Source organism: Bufo bufo, chromosome 1, assembly GCF_905171765.1.
Source record: "Bufo bufo chromosome 1, aBufBuf1.1, whole genome shotgun sequence".
NCBI lineage: Eukaryota > Metazoa > Chordata > Amphibia > Anura > Bufonidae > Bufo > Bufo bufo.
The window spans coordinates 784,689,046-784,710,010 of record NC_053389.1 but is presented as its reverse complement, the minus strand read 5'-3'; the positions used below and the strand labels follow the sequence as shown (position 1 = coordinate 784,710,010).

Here is a 20,965-nt window from a genome sequence, read left to right as displayed (position 1 = left end):
ACTGCCGACGCGTTCAATGAAACCGGGGCGATGGACAAAAGCTCTTTCCTGGAACGTTCTTTCAAAGAAAGATCTTTCGCCCACGCACGATCTTATTTTGAACAAAATATCTTTTGTCTGACCATCGGATGAAGATGATTACACGCGGCTGGCTTCTTTTCAAAGGATAACGGTCTATCATGGCTGGGCTAAAACGATCGTTCCTTGTTACATTTCAACGGACAAACGTTTCCAAAGTTGTTCAGTCACCTCACATGGTTTGTGTCTTTTTTCTCTTTGTAGAGGCATCTGGCTTGATAGTGGCAGAGGCTTCTGTCACCCATGCATCTTGAAAGAAATAACAAAAGCAGGTTTTGTATGTTTCTGCCCGGTTTCGAACCGGGGACCTTTCGCGTGTGAGGCGAACGTGATAACCACTACACTACAGAAACAGCCATGCGCTTGGTATGTTGGGTATGTAAGTGGGCATAACGGTCAAACATGTTTTTTTGAACAAACTAGCTATAATGTTCCTGGAGACCAGCATTTACAGCTATAGGTAAGTCTAAGTTTATGCACTATAATTCTACAAAAATCTGACTATTATTATGATCTTTGATCTGAATTATTTGGATGAGATAAAAGATCAGGGTGTAAGCCCCGTACAAAGTCTCCATACCCACTCAGTGTTTATGAAAGCTAAGCTTTGCATTCTTTTGTTTTACCCCAATAGCCCCTAAAAAGTGTAAATTTCATTTAAAATTGGAAGTAAGCAGAGATGCCGTCACTTGTTGTGGGGGTTAGATATTATGCATCATAAGCTCTTTCAACGCTTATGAAAATGTACATGTTTCTGCCCGGTTTCGAACCGGGGACCTTTCGCGTGTGAGGCGAACGTGATAGCCACTACACTACAGAAACTTGCTTCATGTCAAAGTTGGCTGCACTACCTCAGAAGGATAGCAGTTAGAAGGGTTTTCGGGCAAAAAAGACTGATGGTCTAAACTGCTGAGTGTGATGTCCAAGCATAAGAAAATGTAGTATTCGCCTTATGTATCCCCTGTCGCTGCCCGGTTCCCCTCCGCTGCTTTTCTAGCAACGGTGTTCCCACACAGGGGCCTACGTACTCATCATTCAATGTGTTTTTGGCTCTGCGTCTCCCTGTCCAATCGGTTATCGGTGTGATGCTATGACATCATACATGTCCCAAGACCAGCACATTACGTCACAGCCGGTGTTTGCATTGGATGCAGCATTTGAAGAGGGATGAGCGGAGGCAGAATAGTAATGTGGATAACATAACTAAGTAGCATCTTTTTTTCTGTTTGAAGTGGCTTATGGAGCCAAAGAATTCAGTTTGGCAGTGTACCTGTCAGGATCTTACCCTGCCACGTTCCTGTGCATGGTTGTTCCAGGAGGGTTGCCACGTCGACCAGCCAAGACCCGGATGATCGACTTATCGGTGAGTCTGGACGCTGGGCCAATCGGTTCCCTGGTTGGGTATCCAATCCCAGAACTAGGTGGGGGATTTAAGTCAAACACTTACTGTTTGTCAGGGCCTGTGCTTTTTGTTTTCCAGGCTCCTGCTTGTTGTGTGTGTTGAGAAGAGTGCTGCATTTCTGTTGGACCTTCCAGTGAATAGACCTCAACCTGTTTCAATATTTACCCCTTGTCTACTGATTAGGTTTCTAGTGAATCTGCTGGCTTTTACTCTTTGCCTTGTTATTGGATTAACACCCGTATTGTGTTTTGACTTATGCTAACTCTCCTGGCTTAGACTCTGGCTTGTTTTACTCTTCTGCTACTCCTTGGCTTCTGATAGGTGTGTTGCCTATGAGCTCGCACCTGTTTTCTGCCTGCGTACTCGGTAGACTTAGCCTGGGTCCCTAGTAGCCAAGTCCAACCGGCCTTTTGGCGTTCTCTGGTAAACACCTAGGGGTAGCCTTAAGGTTGTCAGACACTTTAGATAGACGTTACTTGAACAGCAGATGAACAAACAAACACCTGGTGAGCATTGGTTTCACAGACACAGCCAAACACATCTTAGTCCGTAATAGGCATTACAGTTGTTCAAACTGCCCGTACGCGTTCAATGAAACCGGGGCGATGGACAAAAGCTCTTTCCTGGAACGTTCTTTCAAAGAAAGATCTTTCGCCCACGCACGATCTTATTTTGAACAAAATATCTTTTGTCTGACCATCGGATGAAGATGATTACACGCGGCTGGCTTCTTTTCAAAGGATAACGGTCTATCATGGCTGGGCTAAAACGATCGTTCCTTGTTACATTTCAACGGACAAACGTTTCCAAAGTTGTTCAGTCACCTCACATGGTTTGTGTCTTTTTTCTCTTTGTAGAGGCATCTGGCTTGATAGTGGCAGAGGCTTCTGTCACCCATGCATCTTGAAAGAAATAACAAAAGCAGGTTTTGTATGTTTCTGCCCGGTTTCGAACCGGGGACCTTTCGCGTGTTAGGCGAACGTGATAACCACTACACTACAGAAACAGCCATGCGCTTGGTACGTTTGGCATGTAAGTGGGCATAACGGTCAAACATGTTTTTTTGAACAAACTAGCTATAATGTTCCTGGAGACCAGCATTTACAGCTATAGGTAAGTCTAAGTTTATGCACTATAATTCTACAAAAATCTGACTATTATTATGATCTTTGATCTGAATTATTTGGATGAGATAAAAGATCAGGGTGTAAGCCCCGTACAAAGTCTCCATACCCACTCAGTGTTTATGAAAGCTAAGCTTTGCATTCTTTTGTTTTACCCCAATAGCCCCTAAAAAGTGTAAATTTCATTTAAAATTGGAAGTAAGCAGAGATGCCGTCACTTGTTGTGGGGGTTAGATATTATGCATCATAAGCTCTTTCAACGCTTATGAAAATGTACATGTTTCTGCCCGGTTTCGAACCGGGGACCTTTCGCGTGTGAGGCGAACGTGATAGCCACTACACTACAGAAACTTGCTTCATGTCAAAGTTGGCTGCACTACCTCAGAAGGATAGCAGTTAGAAGGGTTTTCGGGCAGAAAAGACTGATGGTCTAAACTGCTGAGTGTGATGTCCAAGCATAAGAAAATGTAGTATTCGCCTTATGTATCCCCTGTCGCTGCCCGGTTCCCCCTCCGCTGCTTTTCTAGCAACGGTGTTCCCACACAGGGGCCTACGTACTCATCATTCAATGTGTTTTTGGCTCTGCGTCTCCCTGTCCAATCGGTTATCGGTGTGATGCTATGACATCATACATGTCCCAAGACCAGCACATTACGTCACAGCCGGTGTTTGCATTGGATGCAGCATTTGAAGAGGGATGAGCGGAGGCAGAATAGTAATGTGGATAACATAACTAAGTAGCATCTTTTTTTCTGTTTGAAGTGGCTTATGGAGCCAAAGAATTCAGTTTGGCAGTGTACCTGTCAGGATCTTACCCTGCCACGTTCCTGTGCATGGTTGTTCCAGGAGGGTTGCCACGTCGACCAGCCAAGACCCGGATGATCGACTTATCGGTGAGTCTGGACGCTGGGCCAATCGGTTCCCTGGTTGGGTATCCAATCCCAGAACTAGGTGGGGGATTTAAGTCAAACACTTACTGTTTGTCAGGGCCTGTGCTTTTTGTTTTCCAGGCTCCTGCTTGTTGTGTGTGTTGAGAAGAGTGCTGCATTTCTGTTGGACCTTCCAGTGAATAGACCTCAACCTGTTTCAATATTTACCCCTTGTCTACTGATTAGGTTTCTAGTGAATCTGCTGGCTTTTACTCTTTGCCTTGTTATTGGATTAACACCCGTATTGTGTTTTGACTTATGCTAACTCTCCTGGCTTAGACTCTGGCTTGTTTTACTCTTCTGCTACTCCTTGGCTTCTGATAGGTGTGTTGCCTATGAGCTCGCACCTGTTTTCTGCCTGCGTACTCGGTAGACTTAGCCTGGGTCCCTAGTAGCCAAGTCCAACCGGCCTTTTGGCGTTCTCTGGTAAACACCTAGGGGTAGCCTTAAGGTGGTCAGACACTTTAGATAGACGTTGCTTGAACAGCAGATGAACAAACAAACACCTGGTGAGCATTGGTTTCACAGACACAGCCAAACACATCTTAGTCCGTAATAGGCATTACAGTTGTTCAAACTGCCCGTACGCGTTCAATGAAACCGGGGCGATGGACAAAAGCTCTTTCCTGGAACGTTCTTTCAAAGAAAGATCTTTCGCCCACGCACAATCTTATTTTGAACAAAATATCTTTTGTCTGACCATCGGATGAAGATGATTACACGCGGCTGGCTTCTTTTCAAAGGATAACGGTCTATCATGGCTGGGCTAAAACGATCGTTCCTTGTTACATTTCAACGGACAAACGTTTCCAAAGTTGTTCAGTCACCTCACATGGTTTGTGTCTTTTTTCTCTTTGTAGAGGCATCTGGCTTGATAGTGGCAGAGGCTTCTGTCACCCATGCATCTTGAAAGAAATAACAAAAGCAGGTTTTGTATGTTTCTGCCCGGTTTCGAACCGGGGACCTTTCGCGTGTTAGGCGAACGTGATAACCACTACACTACAGAAACAGCCATGCGCTTGGTACGTTGGGTATGTAAGTGGGCATAACGGTCAAACATGTTTTTTTGAACAAACTAGCTATAATGTTCCTGGAGACCAGCATTTACAGCTATAGGTAAGTCTAAGTTTATGCACTATAATTCTACAAAAATCTGACTATTATTATGATCTTTGATCTGAATTATTTGGATGAGATAAAAGATCAGGGTGTAAGCCCCGTACAAAGTCTCCATACCCACTCAGTGTTTATGAAAGCTAAGCTTTGCATTCTTTTGTTTTACCCCAATAGCCCCTAAAAAGTGTAAATTTCATTTAAAATTGGAAGTAAGCAGAGATGCCGTCACTTGTTGTGGGGGTTAGATATTATGCATCATAAGCTCTTTCAACGCTTATGAAAATGTACATGTTTCTGCCCGGTTTCGAACCGGGGACCTTTCGCGTGTGAGGCGAACGTGATAGCCACTACACTACAGAAACTTGCTTCATGTCAAAGTTGGCTGCACTACCTCAGAAGGATAGCAGTTAGAAGGGTTTTCGGGCAGAAAAGACTGATGGTCTAAACTGCTGAGTGTGATGTCCAAGCATAAGAAAATGTAGTATTCGCCTTATGTATCCCCTGTCGCTGCCCGGTTCCCCTCCGCTGCTTTTCTAGCAACGGTGTTCCCACACAGGGGCCTACGTACTCATCATTCAATGTGTTTTTGGCTCTGCGTCTCCCTGTCCAATCGGTTATCGGTGTGATGCTATGACATCATACATGTCCCAAGACCAGCACATTACGTCACAGCCGGTGTTTGCATTGGATGCAGCATTTGAAGAGGGATGAGCGGAGGCAGAATAGTAATGTGGATAACATAACTAAGTAGCATCTTTTTTTCTGTTTGAAGTGGCTTATGGAGCCAAAGAATTCAGTTTGGCAGTGTACCTGTCAGGATCTTACCCTGCCACGTTCCTGTGCATGGTTGTTCCAGGAGGGTTGCCACGTCGACCAGCCAAGACCCGGATGATCGACTTATCGGTGAGTCTGGACGCTGGGCCAATCGGTTCCCTGGTTGGGTATCCAATCCCAGAACTAGGTGGGGGATTTAAGTCAAACACTTACTGTTTGTCAGGGCCTGTGCTTTTTGTTTTCCAGGCTCCTGCTTGTTGTGTGTGTTGAGAAGAGTGCTGCATTTCTGTTGGACCTTCCAGTGAATAGACCTCAACCTGTTTCAATATTTACCCCTTGTCTACTGATTAGGTTTCTAGTGAATCTGCTGGCTTTTACTCTTTGCCTTGTTATTGGATTAACACCCGTATTGTGTTTTGACTTATGCTAACTCTCCTGGCTTAGACTCTGGCTTGTTTTACTCTTCTGCTACTCCTTGGCTTCTGATAGGTGTGTTGCCTATGAGCTCGCACCTGTTTTCTGCCTGCGTACTCGGTAGACTTAGCCTGGGTCCCTAGTAGCCAAGTCCAACCGGCCTTTTGGCGTTCTCTGGTAAACACCTAGGGGTAGCCTTAAGGTGGTCAGACACTTTAGATAGACGTTGCTTGAACAGCAGATGAACAAACAAACACCTGGTGAGCATTGGTTTCACAGACACAGCCAAACACATCTTAGTCCGTAATAGGCATTACAGTTGTTCAAACTGCCCGTACGCGTTCAATGAAACCGGGGCGATGGACAAAAGCTCTTTCCTGGAACGTTCTTTCAAAGAAAGATCTTTCGCCCACGCACGATCTTATTTTGAACAAAATATCTTTTGTCTGACCATCGGATGAAGATGATTACACGCGGCTGGCTTCTTTTCAAAGGATAACGGTCTATCATGGCTGGGCTAAAACGATCGTTCCTTGTTACATTTCAACGGACAAACGTTTCCAAAGTTGTTCAGTCACCTCACATGGTTTGTGTCTTTTTTCTCTTTGTAGAGGCATCTGGCTTGATAGTGGCAGAGGCTTCTGTCACCCATGCATCTTGAAAGAAATAACAAAAGCAGGTTTTGTATGTTTCTGCCCGGTTTCGAACCGGGGACCTTTCGCGTGTTAGGCGAACGTGATAACCACTACACTACAGAAACAGCCATGCGCTTGGTATGTTGGGTATGTAAGTGGGCATAACGGTCAAACATGTTTTTTTGAACAAACTAGCTATAATGTTCCTGGAGACCAGCATTTACAGCTATAGGTAAGTCTAAGTTTATGCACTATAATTCTACAAAAATCTGACTATTATTATGATCTTTGATCTGAATTATTTGGATGAGATAAAAGATCAGGGTGTAAGCCCCGTACAAAGTCTCCATACCCACTCAGTGTTTATGAAAGCTAAGCTTTGCATTCTTTTGTTTTACCCCAATAGCCCCTAAAAAGTGTAAATTTCATTTAAAATTGGAAGTAAGCAGAGATGCCGTCACTTGTTGTGGGGGTTAGATATTATGCATCATAAGCTCTTTCAACGCTTATGAAAATGTACATGTTTCTGCCCGGTTTCGAACCGGGGACCTTTCGCGTGTGAGGCGAACGTGATAGCCACTACACTACAGAAACTTGCTTCATGTCAAAGTTGGCTGCACTACCTCAGAAGGATAGCAGTTAGAAGGGTTTTCGGGCAGAAAAGACTGATGGTCTAAACTGCTGAGTGTGATGTCCAAGCATAAGAAAATGTAGTATTCGCCTTATGTATCCCCTGTCGCTGCCCGGTCCCCCTCCGCTGCTTTTCTAGCAACGGTGTTCCCACACAGGGGCCTACGTACTCATCATTCAATGTGTTTTTGGCTCTGCGTCTCCCTGTCCAATCGGTTATCGGTGTGATGCTATGACATCATACATGTCCCAAGACCAGCACATTACGTCACAGCCGGTGTTTGCATTGGATGCAGCATTTGAAGAGGGATGAGCGGAGGCAGAATAGTAATGTGGATAACATAACTAAGTAGCATCTTTTTTTCTGTTTGAAGTGGCTTATGGAGCCAAAGAATTCAGTTTGGCAGTGTACCTGTCAGGATCTTACCCTGCCACGTTCCTGTGCATGGTTGTTCCAGGAGGGTTGCCACGTCGACCAGCCAAGACCCGGATGATCGACTTATCGGTGAGTCTGGACGCTGGGCCAATCGGTTCCCTGGTTGGGTATCCAATCCCAGAACTAGGTGGGGGATTTAAGTCAAACACTTACTGTTTGTCAGGGCCTGTGCTTTTTGTTTTCCAGGCTCCTGCTTGTTGTGTGTGTTGAGAAGAGTGCTGCATTTCTGTTGGACCTTCCAGTGAATAGACCTCAACCTGTTTCAATATTTACCCCTTGTCTACTGATTAGGTTTCTAGTGAATCTGCTGGCTTTTACTCTTTGCCTTGTTATTGGATTAACACCCGTATTGTGTTTTGACTTATGCTAACTCTCCTGGCTTAGACTCTGGCTTGTTTTACTCTTCTGCTACTCCTTGGCTTCTGATAGGTGTGTTGCCTATGAGCTCGCACCTGTTTTCTGCCTGCGTACTCGGTAGACTTAGCCTGGGTCCCTAGTAGCCAAGTCCAACCGGCCTTTTGGCGTTCTCTGGTAAACACCTAGGGGTAGCCTTAAGGTGGTCAGACACTTTAGATAGACGTTACTTGAACAGCAGATGAACAAACAAACACCTGGTGAGCATTGGTTTCACAGACACAGCCAAACACATCTTAGTCCGTAATAGGCATTACAGTTGTTCAAACTGCCCGTACGCGTTCAATGAAACCGGGGCGATGGACAAAAGCTCTTTCCTGGAACGTTCTTTCAAAGAAAGATCTTTCGCCCACGCACGATCTTATTTTGAACAAAATATCTTTTGTCTGACCATCGGATGAAGATGATTACACGCGGCTGGCTTCTTTTCAAAGGATAACGGTCTATCATGGCTGGGCTAAAACGATCGTTCCTTGTTACATTTCAACGGACAAACGTTTCCAAAGTTGTTCAGTCACCTCACATGGTTTGTGTCTTTTTTCTCTTTGTAGAGGCATCTGGCTTGATAGTGGCAGAGGCTTCTGTCACCCATGCATCTTGAAAGAAATAACAAAAGCAGGTTTTGTATGTTTCTGCCCGGTTTCGAACCGGGGACCTTTCGCGTGTTAGGCGAACGTGATAACCACTACACTACAGAAACAGCCATGCGCTTGGTATGTTGGGTATGTAAGTGGGCATAACGGTCAAACATGTTTTTTTGAACAAACTAGCTATAATGTTCCTGGAGACCAGCATTTACAGCTATAGGTAAGTCTAAGTTTATGCACTATAATTCTACAAAAATCTGACTATTATTATGATCTTTGATCTGAATTATTTGGATGAGATAAAAGATCAGGGTGTAAGCCCCGTACAAAGTCTCCATACCCACTCAGTGTTTATGAAAGCTAAGCTTTGCATTCTTTTGTTTTACCCCAATAGCCCCTAAAAAGTGTAAATTTCATTTAAAATTGGAAGTAAGCAGAGATGCCGTCACTTGTTGTGGGGGTTAGATATTATGCATCATAAGCTCTTTCAACGCTTATGAAAATGTACATGTTTCTGCCCGGTTTCGAACCGGGGACCTTTCGCGTGTGAGGCGAACGTGATAGCCACTACACTACAGAAACTTGCTTCATGTCAAAGTTGGCTGCACTACCTCAGAAGGATAGCAGTTAGAAGGGTTTTCGGGCAGAAAAGACTGATGGTCTAAACTGCTGAGTGTGATGTCCAAGCATAAGAAAATGTAGTATTCGCCTTATGTATCCCCTGTCGCTGCCCGGTCCCCCTCCGCTGCTTTTCTAGCAACGGTGTTCCCACACAGGGGCCTACGTACTCATCATTCAATGTGTTTTTGGCTCTGCGTCTCCCTGTCCAATCGGTTATCGGTGTGATGCTATGACATCATACATGTCCCAAGACCAGCACATTACGTCACAGCCGGTGTTTGCATTGGATGCAGCATTTGAAGAGGGATGAGCGGAGGCAGAATAGTAATGTGGATAACATAACTAAGTAGCATCTTTTTTTCTGTTTGAAGTGGCTTATGGAGCCAAAGAATTCAGTTTGGCAGTGTACCTGTCAGGATCTTACCCTGCCACGTTCCTGTGCATGGTTGTTCCAGGAGGGTTGCCACGTCGACCAGCCAAGACCCGGATGATCGACTTATCGGTGAGTCTGGACGCTGGGCCAATCGGTTCCCTGGTTGGGTATCCAATCCCAGAACTAGGTGGGGGATTTAAGTCAAACACTTACTGTTTGTCAGGGCCTGTGCTTTTTGTTTTCCAGGCTCCTGCTTGTTGTGTGTGTTGAGAAGAGTGCTGCATTTCTGTTGGACCTTCCAGTGAATAGACCTCAACCTGTTTCAATATTTACCCCTTGTCTACTGATTAGGTTTCTAGTGAATCTGCTGGCTTTTACTCTTTGCCTTGTTATTGGATTAACACCCGTATTGTGTTTTGACTTATGCTAACTCTCCTGGCTTAGACTCTGGCTTGTTTTACTCTTCTGCTACTCCTTGGCTTCTGATAGGTGTGTTGCCTATGAGCTCGCACCTGTTTTCTGCCTGCGTACTCGGTAGACTTAGCCTGGGTCCCTAGTAGCCAAGTCCAACCGGCCTTTTGGCGTTCTCTGGTAAACACCTAGGGGTAGCCTTAAGGTGGTCAGACACTTTAGATAGACGTTACTTGAACAGCAGATGAACAAACAAACACCTGGTGAGCATTGGTTTCACAGACACAGCCAAACACATCTTAGTCCGTAATAGGCATTACAGTTGTTCAAACTGCCCGTACGCGTTCAATGAAACCGGGGCGATGGACAAAAGCTCTTTCCTGGAACGTTCTTTCAAAGAAAGATCTTTCGCCCACGCACGATCTTATTTTGAACAAAATATCTTTTGTCTGACCATCGGATGAAGATGATTACACGCGGCTGGCTTCTTTTCAAAGGATAACGGTCTATCATGGCTGGGCTAAAACGATCGTTCCTTGTTACATTTCAACGGACAAACGTTTCCAAAGTTGTTCAGTCACCTCACATGGTTTGTGTCTTTTTTCTCTTTGTAGAGGCATCTGGCTTGATAGTGGCAGAGGCTTCTGTCACCCATGAATCTTGAAAGAAATAACAAAAGCAGGTTTTGTATGTTTCTGCCCGGTTTCGAACCGGGGACCTTTCGCGTGTTAGGCGAACGTGATAACCACTACACTACAGAAACAGCCATGCGCTTGGTACGTTGGGTATGTAAGTGGGCATAACGGTCAAACATGTTTTTTTGAACAAACTAGCTATAATGTTCCTGGAGACCAGCATTTACAGCTATAGGTAAGTCTAAGTTTATGCACTATAATTCTACAAAAATCTGACTATTATTATGATCTTTGATCTGAATTATTTGGATGAGATAAAAGATCAGGGTGTAAGCCCCGTACAAAGTCTCCATACCCACTCAGTGTTTATGAAAGCTAAGCTTTGCATTCTTTTGTTTTACCCCAATAGCCCCTAAAAAGTGTAAATTTTTTATTTAAAATTGGAAGTAAGCAGAGATGCCGTCACTTGTTGTGGGGGTTAGATATTATGCATCATAAGCTCTTTCAACGCTTATGAAAATGTACATGTTTCTGCCCGGTTTCGAACCGGGGACCTTTCGCGTGTGAGGCGAACGTGATAGCCACTACACTACAGAAACTTGCTTCATGTCAAAGTTGGCTGCACTACCTCAGAAGGATAGCAGTTAGAAGGGTTTTCGGGCAAAAAAGACTGATGGTCTAAACTGCTGAGTGTGATGTCCAAGCATAAGAAAATGTAGTATTCGCCTTATGTATCCCCTGTCGCTGCCCGGTTCCCCTCCGCTGCTTTTCTAGCAACGGTGTTCCCACACAGGGGCCTACGTACTCATCATTCAATGTGTTTTTGGCTCTGCGTCTCCCTGTCCAATCGGTTATCGGTGTGATGCTATGACATCATACATGTCCCAAGACCAGCACATTACGTCACAGCCGGTGTTTGCATTGGATGCAGCATTTGAAGAGGGATGAGCGGAGGCAGAATAGTAATGTGGATAACATAACTAAGTAGCATCTTTTTTTCTGTTTGAAGTGGCTTATGGAGCCAAAGAATTCAGTTTGGCAGTGTACCTGTCAGGATCTTACCCTGCCACGTTCCTGTGCATGGTTGTTCCAGGAGGGTTGCCACGTCGACCAGCCAAGACCCGGATGATCGACTTATCGGTGAGTCTGGACGCTGGGCCAATCGGTTCCCTGGTTGGGTATCCAATCCCAGAACTAGGTGGGGGATTTAAGTCAAACACTTACTGTTTGTCAGGGCCTGTGCTTTTTGTTTTCCAGGCTCCTGCTTGTTGTGTGTGTTGAGAAGAGTGCTGCATTTCTGTTGGACCTTCCAGTGAATAGACCTCAACCTGTTTCAATATTTACCCCTTGTCTACTGATTAGGTTTCTAGTGAATCTGCTGGCTTTTACTCTTTGCCTTGTTATTGGATTAACACCCGTATTGTGTTTTGACTTATGCTAACTCTCCTGGCTTAGACTCTGGCTTGTTTTACTCTTCTGCTACTCCTTGGCTTCTGATAGGTGTGTTGCCTATGAGCTCGCACCTGTTTTCTGCCTGCGTACTCGGTAGACTTAGCCTGGGTCCCTAGTAGCCAAGTCCAACCGGCCTTTTGGCGTTCTCTGGTAAACACCTAGGGGTAGCCTTAAGGTGGTCAGACACTTTAGATAGACGTTGCTTGAACAGCAGATGAACAAACAAACACCTGGTGAGCATTGGTTTCACAGACACAGCCAAACACATCTTAGTCCGTAATAGGCATTACAGTTGTTCAAACTGCCCGTACGCGTTCAATGAAACCGGGGCGATGGACAAAAGCTCTTTCCTGGAACGTTCTTTCAAAGAAAGATCTTTCGCCCACGCACGATCTTATTTTGAACAAAATATCTTTTGTCTGACCATCGGATGAAGATGATTACACGCGGCTGGCTTCTTTTCAAAGGATAACGGTCTATCATGGCTGGGCTAAAACGATCGTTCCTTGTTACATTTCAACGGACAAACGTTTCCAAAGTTGTTCAGTCACCTCACATGGTTTGTGTCTTTTTTCTCTTTGTAGAGGCATCTGGCTTGATAGTGGCAGAGGCTTCTGTCACCCATGCATCTTGAAAGAAATAACAAAAGCAGGTTTTGTATGTTTCTGCCCGGTTTCGAACCGGGGACCTTTCGCGTGTTAGGCGAACGTGATAACCACTACACTACAGAAACAGCCATGCGCTTGGTACGTTGGGTATGTAAGTGGGCATAACGGTCAAACATGTTTTTTTGAACAAACTAGCTATAATGTTCCTGGAGACCAGCATTTACAGCTATAGGTAAGTCTAAGTTTATGCACTATAATTCTACAAAAATCTGACTATTATTATGATCTTTGATCTGAATTATTTGGATGAGATAAAAGATCAGGGTGTAAGCCCCGTACAAAGTCTCCATACCCACTCAGTGTTTATGAAAGCTAAGCTTTGCATTCTTTTGTTTTACCCCAATAGCCCCTAAAAAGTGTAAATTTCATTTAAAATTGGAAGTAAGCAGAGATGCCGTCACTTGTTGTGGGGGTTAGATATTATGCATCATAAGCTCTTTCAACGCTTATGAAAATGTACATGTTTCTGCCCGGTTTCGAACCGGGGACCTTTCGCGTGTGAGGCGAACGTGATAGCCACTACACTACAGAAACTTGCTTCATGTCAAAGTTGGCTGCACTACCTCAGAAGGATAGCAGTTAGAAGGGTTTTCGGGCAGAAAAGACTGATGGTCTAAACTGCTGAGTGTGATGTCCAAGCATAAGAAAATGTAGTATTCGCCTTATGTATCCCCTGTCGCTGCCCGGTCCCCCCTCCGCTGCTTTTCTAGCAACGGTGTTCCCACACAGGGGCCTACGTACTCATCATTCAATGTGTTTTTGGCTCTGCGTCTCCCTGTCCAATCGGTTATCGGTGTGATGCTATGACATCATACATGTCCCAAGACCAGCACATTACGTCACAGCCGGTGTTTGCATTGGATGCAGCATTTGAAGAGGGATGAGCGGAGGCAGAATAGTAATGTGGATAACATAACTAAGTAGCATCTTTTTTTCTGTTTGAAGTGGCTTATGGAGCCAAAGAATTCAGTTTGGCAGTGTACCTGTCAGGATCTTACCCTGCCACGTTCCTGTGCATGGTTGTTCCAGGAGGGTTGCCACGTCGACCAGCCAAGACCCGGATGATCGACTTATCGGTGAGTCTGGACGCTGGGCCAATCGGTTCCCTGGTTGGGTATCCAATCCCAGAACTAGGTGGGGGATTTAAGTCAAACACTTACTGTTTGTCAGGGCCTGTGCTTTTTGTTTTCCAGGCTCCTGCTTGTTGTGTGTGTTGAGAAGAGTGCTGCATTTCTGTTGGACCTTCCAGTGAATAGACCTCAACCTGTTTCAATATTTACCCCTTGTCTACTGATTAGGTTTCTAGTGAATCTGCTGGCTTTTACTCTTTGCCTTGTTATTGGATTAACACCCGTATTGTGTTTTGACTTATGCTAACTCTCCTGGCTTAGACTCTGGCTTGTTTTACTCTTCTGCTACTCCTTGGCTTCTGATAGGTGTGTTGCCTATGAGCTCGCACCTGTTTTCTGCCTGCGTACTCGGTAGACTTAGCCTGGGTCCCTAGTAGCCAAGTCCAACCGGCCTTTTGGCGTTCTCTGGTAAACACCTAGGGGTAGCCTTAAGGTGGTCAGACACTTTAGATAGACGTTACTTGAACAGCAGATGAACAAACAAACACCTGGTGAGCATTGGTTTCACAGACACAGCCAAACACATCTTAGTCCGTAATAGGCATTACAGTTGTTCAAACTGCCCGTACGCGTTCAATGAAACCGGGGCGATGGACAAAAGCTCTTTCCTGGAACGTTCTTTCAAAGAAAGATCTTTCGCCCACGCACGATCTTATTTTGAACAAAATATCTTTTGTCTGACCATCGGATGAAGATGATTACACGCGGCTGGCTTCTTTTCAAAGGATAACGGTCTATCATGGCTGGGCTAAAACGATCGTTCCTTGTTACATTTCAACGGACAAACGTTTCCAAAGTTGTTCAGTCACCTCACATGGTTTGTGTCTTTTTTCTCTTTGTAGAGGCATCTGGCTTGATAGTGGCAGAGGCTTCTGTCACCCATGCATCTTGAAAGAAATAACAAAAGCAGGTTTTGTATGTTTCTGCCCGGTTTCGAACCGGGGACCTTTCGCGTGTTAGGCGAACGTGATAACCACTACACTACAGAAACAGCCATGCGCTTGGTACGTTGGGTATGTAAGTGGGCATAACGGTCAAACATGTTTTTTTGAACAAACTAGCTATAATGTTCCTGGAGACCAGCATTTACAGCTATAGGTAAGTCTAAGTTTATGCACTATAATTCTACAAAAATCTGACTATTATTATGATCTTTGATCTGAATTATTTGGATGAGATAAAAGATCAGGGTGTAAGCCCCGTACAAAGTCTCCATACCCACTCAGTGTTTATGAAAGCTAAGCTTTGCATTCTTTTGTTTTACCCCAATAGCCCCTAAAAAGTGTAAATTTCATTTAAAATTGGAAGTAAGCAGAGATGCCGTCACTTGTTGTGGGGGTTAGATATTATGCATCATAAGCTCTTTCAACGCTTATGAAAATGTACATGTTTCTGCCCGGTTTCGAACCGGGGACCTTTCGCGTGTGAGGCGAACGTGATAGCCACTACACTACAGAAACTTGCTTCATGTCAAAGTTGGCTGCACTACCTCAGAAGGATAGCAGTTAGAAGGGTTTTCGGGCAGAAAAGACTGATGGTCTAAACTGCTGAGTGTGATGTCCAAGCATAAGAAAATGTAGTATTCGCCTTATGTATCCCCTATCGCTGCCCGGTCCCCTCCGCTGCTTTTCTAGCAACGGTGTTCCCACACAGGGGCCTACGTACTCATCATTCAATGTGTTTTTGGCTCTGCGTCTCCCTGTCCAATCGCTTATCGGTGTGATGCTATGACATCATACATGTCCCAAGACCAGCACATTACGTCACAGCCGGTGTTTGCATTGGATGCAGCATTTGAAGAGGGATGAGCGGAGGCAGAATAGTAATGTGGATAACATAACTAAGTAGCATCTTTTTTTCTGTTTGAAGTGGCTTATGGAGCCAAAGAATTCAGTTTGGCAGTGTACCTGTCAGGATCTTACCCTGCCACGTTCCTGTGCATGGTTGTTCCAGGAGGGTTGCCACGTCGACCAGCCAAGACCCGGATGATCGACTTATCGGTGAGTCTGGACGCTGGGCCAATCGGTTCCCTGGTTGGGTATCCAATCCCAGAACTAGGTGGGGGATTTAAGTCAAACACTTACTGTTTGTCAGGGCCTGTGCTTTTTGTTTTCCAGGCTCCTGCTTGTTGTGTGTGTTGAGAAGAGTGCTGCATTTCTGTTGGACCTTCCAGTGAATAGACCTCAACCTGTTTCAATATTTACCCCTTGTCTACTGATTAGGTTTCTAGTGAATCTGCTGGCTTTTACTCTTTGCCTTGTTATTGGATTAACACCCGTATTGTGTTTTGACTTATGCTAACTCTCCTGGCTTAGACTCTGGCTTGTTTTACTCTTCTGCTACTCCTTGGCTTCTGATAGGTGTGTTGCCTATGAGCTCGCACCTGTTTTCTGCCTGCGTACTCGGTAGACTTAGCCTGGGTCCCTAGTAGCCAAGTCCAACCGGCCTTTTGGCGTTCTCTGGTAAACACCTAGGGGTAGCCTTAAGGTGGTCAGACACTTTAGATAGACGTTACTTGAACAGCAGATGAACAAACAAACACCTGGTGAGCATTGGTTTCACAGACACAGCCAAACACATCTTAGTCCGTAATAGGCATTACAGTTGTTCAAACTGCCCGTACGCGTTCAATGAAACCGGGGCGATGGACAAAAGCTCTTTCCTGGAACGTTCTTTCAAAGAAAGATCTTTCGCCCACGCACGATCTTATTTTGAACAAAATATCTTTTGTCTGACCATCGGATGAAGATGATTACACGCGGCTGGCTTCTTTTCAAAGGATAACGGTCTATCATGGCTGGGCTAAAACGATCGTTCCTTGTTACATTTCAACGGACAAACGTTTCCAAAGTTGTTCAGTCACCTCACATGGTTTGTGTCTTTTTTCTCTTTGTAGAGGCATCTGGCTTGATAGTGGCAGAGGCTTCTGTCACCCATGCATCTTGAAAGAAATAACAAAAGCAGGTTTTGTATGTTTCTGCCCGGTTTCGAACCGGGGACCTTTCGCGTGTTAGGCGAATGTGATAACCACTACACTACAGAAACAGCCATGCGCTTGGTACGTTGGGTATGTAAGTGGGCATAACGGTCAAACATGTTTTTTTGAACAAACTAGCTATAATGTTCCTGGAGACCAGCATTTACAGCTATAGGTAAGTCTAAGTTTATGCACTATAATTCTACAAAAATCTGACTATTATTATGATCTTTGATCTGAATTATTTGGATGAGATAAAAGATCAGGGTGTAAGCCCCGTACAAAGTCTCCATACCCACTCAGTGTTTATGAAAGCTAAGCTTTGCATTCTTTTGTTTTACCCCAATAGCCCCTAAAAAGTGTAAATTTCATTTAAAATTGGAAGTAAGCAGAGATGCCGTCACTTGTTGTGGGGGTTAGATATTATGCATCATAAGCTCTTTCAACGCTTATGAAAATGTACATGTTTCTGCCCGGTTTCGAACCGGGGACCTTTCGCATGTGAGGCGAACGTGATAGCCACTACACTACAGAAACTTGCTTCATGTCAAAGTTGGCTGCACTACCTCAGAAGGATAGCAGTTAGAAGGGTTTTCGGGCAGAAAAGACTGATGGTCTAAACTGCTGAGTGTGATGTCCAAGCATAAGAAAATGTAGTATTCGCCTTATGTATCCCCTGTCGCTGCCCGTTCCCCCCTCCGCTGCTTTTCTAGCAACGGTGTTCCCACACAGGGGCCTACGTACTCATCATTCAATGTGTTTTTGGCTCTGCGTCTCCCTGTCCAATCGGTTATCGGTGTGATGCTATGACATCATACATGTCCCAAGACCAGCACATTACGTCACAGCCGGTGTTTGCATTGGATGCAGCATTTGAAGAGGGATGAGCGGAGGCAGAATAGTAATGTGGATAACATAACTAAGTAGCATCTTTTTTTCTGTTTGAAGTGGCTTATGGAGCCAAAGAATTCAGTTTGGCAGTGTACCTGTCAGGATCTTACCCTGCCACGTTCCTGTGCATGGTTGTTCCAGGAGGGTTGCCACGTCGACCAGCCAAGACCCGGATGATCGACTTATCGGTGAGTCTGGACGCTGGGCCAATCGGTTCCCTGGTTGGGTATCCAATCCCAGAACTAGGTGGGGGATTTAAGTCAAACACTTACTGTTTGTCAGGGCCTGTGCTTTTTGTTTTCCAGGCTCCTGCTTGTTGTGTGTGTTGAGAAGAGTGCTGCATTTCTGTTGGACCTTCCAGTGAATAGACCTCAACCTGTTTCAATATTTACCCCTTGTCTACTGATTAGGTTTCTAGTGAATCTGCTGGCTTTTACTCTTTGCCTTGTTATTGGATTAACACCCGTATTGTGTTTTGACTTATGCTAACTCTCCTGGCTTAGACTCTGGCTTGTTTTACTCTTCTGCTACTCCTTGGCTTCTGATAGGTGTGTTGCCTATGAGCTCGCACCTGTTTTCTGCCTGCGTACTCGGTAGACTTAGCCTGGGTCCCTAGTAGCCAAGTCCAACCGGCCTTTTGGCGTTCTCTGGTAAACACCTAGGGGTAGCCTTAAGGTGGTCAGACACTTTAGATAGACGTTACTTGAACAGCAGATGAACAAACAAACACCTGGTGAGCATTGGTTTCACAGACACAGCCAAACACATCTTAGTCCGTAATAGGCATTACAGTTGTTCAAACTGCCCGTACGCGTTCAATGAAACCGGGGCGATGGACAAAAGCTCTTTCCTGGAACGTTCTTTCAAAGAAAGATCTTTCGCCCACGCACGATCTTATTTTGAACAAAATATCTTTTGTCTGACCATCGGATGAAGATGATTACACGCGGCTGGCTTCTTTTCAAAGGATAACGGTCTATCATGGCTGGGCTAAAACGATCGTTCCTTGTTACATTTCAACGGACAAACGTTTCCAAAGTTGTTCAGTCACCTCACATGGTTTGTGTCTTTTTTCTCTTTGTAGAGGCATCTGGCTTGATAGTGGCAGAGGCTTCTGTCACCCATGCATCTTGAAAGAAATAACAAAAGCAGGTTTTGTATGTTTCTGCCCGGTTTCGAACCGGGGACCTTTCGCGTGTTAGGCGAACGTGATAACCACTACACTACAGAAACAGCCATGCGCTTGGTACGTTGGGTATGTAAGTGGGCATAACGGTCAAACATGTTTTTTTGAACAAACTAGCTATAATGTTCCTGGAGACCAGCATTTACAGCTATAGGTAAGTCTAAGTTTATGCACTATAATTCTACAAAAATCTGACTATTATTATGATCTTTGATCTGAATTATTTGGATGAGATAAAAGATCAGGGTGTAAGCCCCGTACAAAGTCTCCATACCCACTCAGTGTTTATGAAAGCTAAGCTTTGCATTCTTTTGTTTTACCCCAATAGCCCCTAAAAAGTGTAAATTTCATTTAAAATTGGAAGTAAGCAGAGATGCCGTCACTTGTTGTGGGGGTTAGATATTATGCATCATAAGCTCTTTCAACGCTTATGAAAATGTACATGTTTCTGCCCGGTTTCGAACCGGGGACCTTTCGCGTGTGAGGCGAACGTGATAGCCACTACACTACAGAAACTTGCTTCATGTCAAAGTTGGCTGCACTACCTCAGAAGGATAGCAGTTAGAAGGGTTTTCGGGCAAAAAAGACTGATGGTCTAAACTGCTGAGTGTGATGTCCAAGCATAAGAAAATGTAGTATTCGCCTTATGTATCCCCTGTCGCTGCCCGGTCCCCCTCCGCTGCTTTTCTAGCAACGGTGTTCCCACACAGGGGCCTACGTACTCATCATTCAATGTGTTTTTGGCTCTGCGTCTCCCTGTCCAATCGGTTATCGGTGTGATGCTATGACATCATACATGTCCCAAGACCAGCACATTACGTCACAGCCGGTGTTTGCATTGGATGCAGCATTTGAAGAGGGATGAGCGGAGGCAGAATAGTAATGTGGATAACATAACTAAGTAGCATCTTTTTTTCTGTTTGAAGTGGCTTATGGAGCCAAAGAATTCAGTTTGGCAGTGTACCTGTCAGGATCTTACCCTGCCACGTTCCTGTGCATGGTTGTAGAAGCCCGTACAAAGTCTCCATACCCACTCAGTGTTTATGAAAGCTAAGCTTTGCATTCTTTTGTTTTACCCCAATAGCCCCTAAAAAGTGTAAATTTTTATTTAAAATTGGAAGTAAGCAGAGATGCCGTCACTTGTTGTGGGGGTTAGATATTATGCATCATAAGCTCTTTCAACGCTTATGAAAATGTACATGTTTCTGCCCGGTTTCGAACCGGGGACCTTTCGCGTGTGAGGCGAACGTGATAGCCACTACACTACAGAAACTTGCTTCATGTCAAAGTTGGCTGCACTACCTCAGAAGGATAGCAGTTAGAAGGGTTTTCGGGCAAAAAAAGACTGATGGTCTAAACTGCTGAGTGTGATGTCCAAGCATAAGAAAATGTAGTATTCGCCTTATGTATCCCCTGTCGCTGCCCGGTCCCCCTCCGCTGCTTTTCTAGCAACGGTGTTCCCACACAGGGGCCTACGTACTCATCATTCAATGTGTTTTTGGCTCTGCGTCTCCCTGTCCAATCGGTTATCGGTGTGATGCTATGACATCATACATGTCCCAAGACCAGCACATTACGTCACAGCCGGTGTTTGCATTGGATGCAGCATTTGAAGAGGGATGAGCGGAGGCAGAATAGTAATGTGGATAACATAACTAAGTAGCATCTTTTTTTCTGTTTGAAGTGGCTTATGGAGCCAAAGAATTCAGTTTGGCAGTGTACCTGTCAGGATCTTACCCTGCCACGTTCCTGTGCATGGTTGTTCCAGGAGGGTTGCCACGTCGACCAGCCAAGACCCGGATGATCGACTTATCGGTGAGTCTGGACGCTGGGCCAATCGGTTCCCTGGTTGGGTATCCAATCCCAGAACTAGGTGGGGGATTTAAGTCAAACACTTACTGTTTGTCAGGGCCTGTGCTTTTTGTTTTCCAGGCTCCTGCTTGTTGTGTGTGTTGAGAAGAGTGCTGCATTTCTGTTGGACCTTCCAGTGAATAGACCTCAACCTGTTTCAATATTTACCCCTTGTCTACTGATTAGGTTTCTAGTGAATCTGCTGGCTTTTACTCTTTGCCTTGTTATTGG

At 44.9% G+C, this 20,965-nt stretch overlaps 21 non-coding genes across 21 annotated transcripts; all 21 read right to left on the bottom strand.

Moving 5' to 3' along the window:
- Positions 1–358: 358 nt before the first annotated feature.
- Positions 359–431, bottom strand: TRNAV-CAC. The gene has a single exon. It is a non-coding gene; the product is annotated as a tRNA-Val (tRNA).
- Positions 432–827: 396 nt separating this feature from the next.
- On the bottom strand, positions 828–900 carry TRNAV-CAC. The gene has a single exon. It is a non-coding gene; the product is annotated as a tRNA-Val (tRNA).
- Positions 901–2,413: 1,513 nt separating this feature from the next.
- TRNAV-AAC lies at positions 2,414–2,486 on the bottom strand. Its single transcript has one exon. It is a non-coding gene; the product is annotated as a tRNA-Val (tRNA).
- Positions 2,487–2,882: 396 nt separating this feature from the next.
- On the bottom strand, positions 2,883–2,955 carry TRNAV-CAC. Its single transcript has one exon. It is a non-coding gene; the product is annotated as a tRNA-Val (tRNA).
- A 1,514-nt stretch (positions 2,956–4,469) lies between these two features.
- Positions 4,470–4,542, bottom strand: TRNAV-AAC. The gene has a single exon. It is a non-coding gene; the product is annotated as a tRNA-Val (tRNA).
- A 396-nt stretch (positions 4,543–4,938) lies between these two features.
- On the bottom strand, positions 4,939–5,011 carry TRNAV-CAC. The gene has a single exon. It is a non-coding gene; the product is annotated as a tRNA-Val (tRNA).
- A 1,513-nt stretch (positions 5,012–6,524) lies between these two features.
- TRNAV-AAC lies at positions 6,525–6,597 on the bottom strand. The gene has a single exon. It is a non-coding gene; the product is annotated as a tRNA-Val (tRNA).
- Positions 6,598–6,993: 396 nt separating this feature from the next.
- TRNAV-CAC lies at positions 6,994–7,066 on the bottom strand. The gene has a single exon. It is a non-coding gene; the product is annotated as a tRNA-Val (tRNA).
- A 1,513-nt stretch (positions 7,067–8,579) lies between these two features.
- Positions 8,580–8,652, bottom strand: TRNAV-AAC. Its single transcript has one exon. It is a non-coding gene; the product is annotated as a tRNA-Val (tRNA).
- A 396-nt stretch (positions 8,653–9,048) lies between these two features.
- On the bottom strand, positions 9,049–9,121 carry TRNAV-CAC. Its single transcript has one exon. It is a non-coding gene; the product is annotated as a tRNA-Val (tRNA).
- Positions 9,122–10,634: 1,513 nt separating this feature from the next.
- Positions 10,635–10,707, bottom strand: TRNAV-AAC. Its single transcript has one exon. It is a non-coding gene; the product is annotated as a tRNA-Val (tRNA).
- A 398-nt stretch (positions 10,708–11,105) lies between these two features.
- TRNAV-CAC lies at positions 11,106–11,178 on the bottom strand. Its single transcript has one exon. It is a non-coding gene; the product is annotated as a tRNA-Val (tRNA).
- A 1,513-nt stretch (positions 11,179–12,691) lies between these two features.
- On the bottom strand, positions 12,692–12,764 carry TRNAV-AAC. The gene has a single exon. It is a non-coding gene; the product is annotated as a tRNA-Val (tRNA).
- A 396-nt stretch (positions 12,765–13,160) lies between these two features.
- On the bottom strand, positions 13,161–13,233 carry TRNAV-CAC. The gene has a single exon. It is a non-coding gene; the product is annotated as a tRNA-Val (tRNA).
- A 1,514-nt stretch (positions 13,234–14,747) lies between these two features.
- Positions 14,748–14,820, bottom strand: TRNAV-AAC. Its single transcript has one exon. It is a non-coding gene; the product is annotated as a tRNA-Val (tRNA).
- A 396-nt stretch (positions 14,821–15,216) lies between these two features.
- Positions 15,217–15,289, bottom strand: TRNAV-CAC. The gene has a single exon. It is a non-coding gene; the product is annotated as a tRNA-Val (tRNA).
- A 1,512-nt stretch (positions 15,290–16,801) lies between these two features.
- TRNAV-AAC lies at positions 16,802–16,874 on the bottom strand. Its single transcript has one exon. It is a non-coding gene; the product is annotated as a tRNA-Val (tRNA).
- Positions 16,875–17,270: 396 nt separating this feature from the next.
- On the bottom strand, positions 17,271–17,343 carry TRNAV-CAC. The gene has a single exon. It is a non-coding gene; the product is annotated as a tRNA-Val (tRNA).
- A 1,514-nt stretch (positions 17,344–18,857) lies between these two features.
- TRNAV-AAC lies at positions 18,858–18,930 on the bottom strand. Its single transcript has one exon. It is a non-coding gene; the product is annotated as a tRNA-Val (tRNA).
- Positions 18,931–19,326: 396 nt separating this feature from the next.
- TRNAV-CAC lies at positions 19,327–19,399 on the bottom strand. Its single transcript has one exon. It is a non-coding gene; the product is annotated as a tRNA-Val (tRNA).
- Positions 19,400–20,083: 684 nt separating this feature from the next.
- Positions 20,084–20,156, bottom strand: TRNAV-CAC. The gene has a single exon. It is a non-coding gene; the product is annotated as a tRNA-Val (tRNA).
- Between the last annotated feature and the right edge of the window lie 809 nt (positions 20,157–20,965).